This window comes from Rhipicephalus microplus, chromosome 7, assembly GCF_043290135.1.
Source record: "Rhipicephalus microplus isolate Deutch F79 chromosome 7, USDA_Rmic, whole genome shotgun sequence".
NCBI classification, from domain to species: Eukaryota; Metazoa; Arthropoda; class Arachnida; order Ixodida; family Ixodidae; genus Rhipicephalus; species Rhipicephalus microplus.
The window spans coordinates 4,582,094-4,587,720 of NC_134706.1; positions in this window are offsets into that span (position 1 = coordinate 4,582,094).

Below are 5,627 nucleotides of genomic sequence, written 5' to 3' on the forward strand. Positions count from 1 at the left end.
CCGCAAATGAGTCACAGGTAGTCAAGCAGAAGTCCAGGTCGGCGAAATAAGTTCCCATGTACACGTCCAAACTCGCAGATTTAGTAGGGCTTGAGATGCAAAGGAAAATGCACTAAGACGAATAACCACGCATGGCATAAAAGCATGGTGAAAACATCACTTAAGTCTCAACAAGTACTGCCTTTCTCGTCTTGCTTCTCCTTCCCTTTAGGGGACCCGGACAAACGAACTCATTAACACAAGTGACCCGGCCTGACAGCCACGACTCCGACTAAGAGTAGTTCCGAAAGAAACTTTCTCTCTCTCTTTGTTTCTGCCTCCCCCACGCCCGTTCTGTGCCTGAGCAGCTGTGCCTCACTTCTACGCCGAATTGAAAAAGAGTGTTACGAAGGCCAGTCGTTAAACACTCAAGTAACCCACATGAAAAGCATAAGCAACAGAGAAAAACAAAAGAGACCGACCTCTCAGCTGGTGATACCATGCCCCTTCTGCAAATGACACGTGTTTGTTGTTTCGGTAGTGATGGAGGGGGAAGGCAAATGAACACAGTGGCGACTCGGTGCTCTGAAACCCGATTATGACGGAGAATAACGCTTCAGGGCGTGTCGTAAAAAGCCCCAGAAGAACAAAGGCTGCCCTTATTAATGAAGGCTTAACCACTGCCGAACTGCTTTTCAGCGTCTTGCACTCTGAAAAAGATAGCTTGGTTGCCTGAAGATCTCTCGTCCTTTTATTGTCATAATGAAAGAACAAGGGCTTGCTGGGTCGCCTGGAATTGTTTTGCACCATCGTCCTCGGTTAAAGGGTCGTCCGTGGCCGAAGTAACTTACTCGTGTCCGTGAAACTTCTTCGTGTTAAAACAAGCTCCGGCAACCGTGACATCATCCATTGTGTTGATGTCGCTTAGACGTAACGATAAGATAAGTGGGAGAACAGAAGTAATCCTGCCTCGCTGCAGAGCTTTTAACTAGAATTCCTGCTCAAATGACGGAAGAACTACGATTCAACAACGCTTACTTGAAGATCAAAGCACGCGTTCCATCCTGCTTCATTTCAGCCAACGTTATTTCTTTGTATACAGAACAGAAAAAATCCATGCTGTTCTTTCGGCACTCGCTGAAGATGACTCCAAGGCAAAATTCATTTTAATTTTCTTCTCGGTAAATTGTATATAATAATGCCCCCACTCTATGAACGCTTTCTTCAGCTGGCCTAGTTTAAAGGCACCTCCGTCATCGAAGGCAATGGAAGCGTTGCGCACTTGACGTTGTCTCCAGTGCCTCTGGGTTCCACCTTCCTTTGAACAAGCTATGATGTTAACGAATAAAGTCGTCGTGTAGGCAGTTCAGCAGGCCCTTGAGCTGGCGTTGAGAAAAGGTTTGACGTACTGCCACGGAAGACCTAAGCCCGAGTCGCGTAACCATTTGTCAGACGTTTGAGAATTAAGGTTGTATCCATCCATCTATCCAACCCATCCGTCATGCGGTGTGATAGTGACGTAGTGGTGACGCACCTGGGGTGCAATGATGTGACCGTATGGAGACGTCATTACGGGTTGATTTCTGTACCTCTCGTGTTGATCTCATTGATCACTTTTCGCGCATGATGGGACATCTCAGGCTTACTAAGTAGTGATAATAATAATAATAATAATAATAATAATAATAATAATAATAATAATAATATTATTATTATTATTATTATTATTATTATTATTATTATTATTATTATTATTATTATTATTATTATTATTATTATTATTATTATTATTATTATTATTATTATTATTATTATTATTATTATTATTATTATTATTATTATTATTATTATTATTATTATTATTATTATTATTATAATATAGCAATGATAAGGATTCAAACTCCAGTTCAGCATCATGATATGATAATAAGCAGGAAATACCTGGGGCGGTCAGTACATGTTCAAGGAAATGAGAAACCGCAAGGCAGCGCAGAGACGGACCAAACGCCGGTTTTCAGGTTTCGTGACTCATGCATAATCAGCATCAACAAGAGGTGATACGTGTGCGAGGGTGCTTCGGATAGCACTCCTCACCAAGGAACTTGCGTATAATTCGCGTGGAAGATAGCATTTTCTATCTCTTTTAGAATTATTAACTCTACATGGTATGAAGAAGAAGAGAAAAGTGCCGCCCGTAACTGTCTGCTTTCCCGATGACACTTCAAAAGGTCGGCACATGAATGTGGTATTGGGAATGAAAGGAATAGGTTATGAAAACTGTAGAGAAGGAGAAATAAAAAGTACGACACATTCGCTCCACCACACACAGCACGCGCCCTAACCACCGCGAGAACCGCAACCGTCCGGAAAGGCTGCCGAGAAGGCTGGGGGATTAGAAAAATGACACCGTACCTGCATGTTTCAATGCAAATGTCGTCGAAAGACGACAGTCTTGCGTCTGGAGAGAGTGAACAAAGAGTTTATTTCATGTTCTGTTCGAGAAAACTGGTGATTTGTATTCTGAAGGTGCTGCATTAGAGAGTTTTGATCCGTGAAGCGAAGGCGAAGGAGCTCATCGAGGCACGTTAGACACAAACGATATCTGGCAGTTATGTTCGAAAACGAAGGGAGGCGTGCGCGCTTAACAGGCGATAAGGTGTAGAACGCAAAGCGACAGGCAGGTGCCACCACTGTGTCGTCTTAGCTAGAGTAACTGTATACGGTCCCTACGGGGTAATATTGGCCTCGAGGATACTGTGTCGCCACCTACGTGATGACGTCACTAAGCAAAAGAGGTGCATTATCAGCCAAGAGTGCACGAAACACTCGCTTGGGTGCGTAGCCCCGGCACAGAAAAAAATGAGAGTTCTGTTGAGCTCACGGTTGAGAGTCCTGATGGCCTCGGTGTGGTCACTATTCCGACGGCTAAATGCTCGGCACGATGGTATCGTATTCGGCAAGGGCTGCGGCACTATACAAGTCTACGCACTGGTGAGTCAGCCGGCAACATCACAAGCACAGCGCGAACGGAAGCGGCTAGGGCTGCCATCACCGCATCCTTCGGGTCGACAGACGAAGCTGGTGAGGTAGAAGGAGGGGTTGAAATCATGCTGAGGCTTGAAGAGGCAGCAGGCGCACTCGTGGAATTGTGCGGGGTGGTCTCCAAAGTGGTTCGGCGCGGAGAGTCCCTTGACAACGGCTGCACCTCCCCTTAGCGCTCGTGTCTTTCGTATCCTTGTTGTCTCTGTGTCGTCGTTTTGTTCTCGTGCTATAACTATTGTCATGCCCTACCAACTAGCCCAAGCTGCCAAAATTATTTTTTTATTAGCACTCGTGTCTTTCGTGTCCTTCTTGTCTCTGTGTCGTCATTTTGTTCTCGCGCTATAACTATCGTCATGCACCTCCCCGCTTGCCGTTGTTGTTGACAGCGGTGCGGGCGCGCTCCAGCGCTTGGCGGCGAGTCACGGGGCCGTCTGACTGCGGCAAGGATGACTGTGGCTTTGCGCTGGAGCTGCCAGAAGAGGCAGTGCGGCTCGTTTGCCGAATGGTTTCCACTGCTATTGAGACGGCACGGGGATATAGTGAGGTACGCTTCCTTGGCGTGCCTGCCAATTCAACGGAAGCAGCGTACGTCCCACGAGCAGGTCACCATGCCATGGCCGAAGCGACCGCAGCGGTCGCATTGATCAGGTCGTGGCTGTCGAGGGTGGGCCGGCCTCTGGAGTTCCAACAGGGGCACCCATGGCGGTACCGTGGTACCCTGTAATGTGATCATGAGGCTCCTGCCTCGTCGGACACAGGAAACGACAGGGACGGCAGAAGCGAGGTTGGCTGCGATATCGTCCGAGTCGAGGGTTGCGTCGAGGCCGTAGACGGTGCCCACGCAGCTGTTGTTCACGAGGAGTTTCCCCCTGACGCGGATCTCGCATAGCCGGCTGACCTGGAGGAGAGGTGCAGGATCCGCGAGGGGGTGGACGTCCACTAGAACCACGTAACGTCGAAAGTTGACGTGGACGCGCTAATTGGCCGGTAAGCGGAACAGGAAGGCCCCGATGGCTTCGTGGGTTGTAGCGAAATAGTTGGCCTTCTGGTCGATACAAGATACTGCCACCGCACTTTACCACTGCTGTAGAAGGTGCGGGGTTTGTGACATGGGCTCCGATTGTGGGTCGGCGTCCGGTTGTGCTGGGTGGCGAGGGGAGGTGTTGAAACAGAAGCTGGCAGATGCCAGTTCCCTCCCCTGTCGTATCCAGGTTGTGTGGGGACGACGATAGTGTTCGGTGTTCCCATTCTTCTGTCTCTGAGGCTTCCGCCCGAGTTGGCGCGTCCTTGTCGAAATGCTCTTCCTCGCGTGCACCCGAAGGCAAGCTTTGCGCATTTGTGGCCGAGGGCCATGGCCGCCTGTCGTGGACGTTGGTGTCACTGACGCATCCGGCAGTTTCTGCTGCTTCGGGTGGAAGTCAGTATTCAGTTCTTTTTTTGTTGGCCTGAGCCCGGTAAAGAAGTACAGGTTAGCCCATGCCTGGGTTAGCCCTTCGAGTGGCAGTGCGCTAGAGGGCGCGTAGCGGGCACCAAAAAGCAACGCACGGGAGGAGCAAAAAAATGCAATCGTCCCGGTTGAACTCATCTCTCCTTCAGAAGTATTAACAAACATCGAGCCACGTCCGTCCTCTCCCATTTAAAGCAAAAGCTATCCGACGTTAGCGTTTTCGCGGCTCATAATCTCTCAAAAATCGAGATGACCATGAACCATTATGGTCACGAATGGGCATGTGGCACAATAATTCTATGCGATCCTGCGTACAATTTTCAATCCTAATCATTAGGCGGGACAAGGTAGGTGTCGCCAACAAATGGCGACGATTTCTCCCCAGTAAAAGTTTAATTTTAATAAAACAGAACAGAGATTGTGGACGTTTGGATTGTTCGTGTGGACTCGAAGTGCGGCAAAGCGTGCCTTCCGGAAAATATTGCCTTTTAAACCAGGGAGCGGATTTGTAGTGCTCCTTGAGTGACGTGCTTTCTCGCTTCAGTGGCCTAAAATGTTAAAAAAAAAACATGTCGCACCGATTCCTTAAGCTAAACAAAAGATCAGCCGTCTACATATCCAAGGTCACATCTGCTCACGATACAAAGAGGCCTTTATCGATTCAAGGACCGAAAGAGATTGCGAACAGGGTACGTGGTGCAAAACTATAACAAGAAAAACGGGCAACATATTCAGAAATGACCCTTGGTACGAGCTCACTATAAATGGCAAAAGAAAGTACAAAATGCCAAAGATGAGAAAAAGACACAGAGAGCGTAGGGGGCTTAGTTATAGGGGCCGTCGAGGAAGTTATTGCTTGAGCGGAGTCTTTGGAGCGAGTCACTGCGAGTGCAGCTAAAGACCCCGTGCACTCTACCGATCGGATTTCTTCATTCCGGATTTACTTCGCCTTCAGGCGTAATCCGACGCAAATGAGGTGGACACCAATGCACAAGGTTTGCAAGCCCCGCAGCTCAGAGTCCTTTTCGTATCAACGTCTTCCTGTTCTCTCGGAAGGTGTTCCCTCTACGCTTCGCATCGACTTTTCTGCTTGCTATCATCTGGCGTTGTTTGTTCTCAATTTTATGCTTTTTTTTGCCTGATCGTTTCTTTCATATTT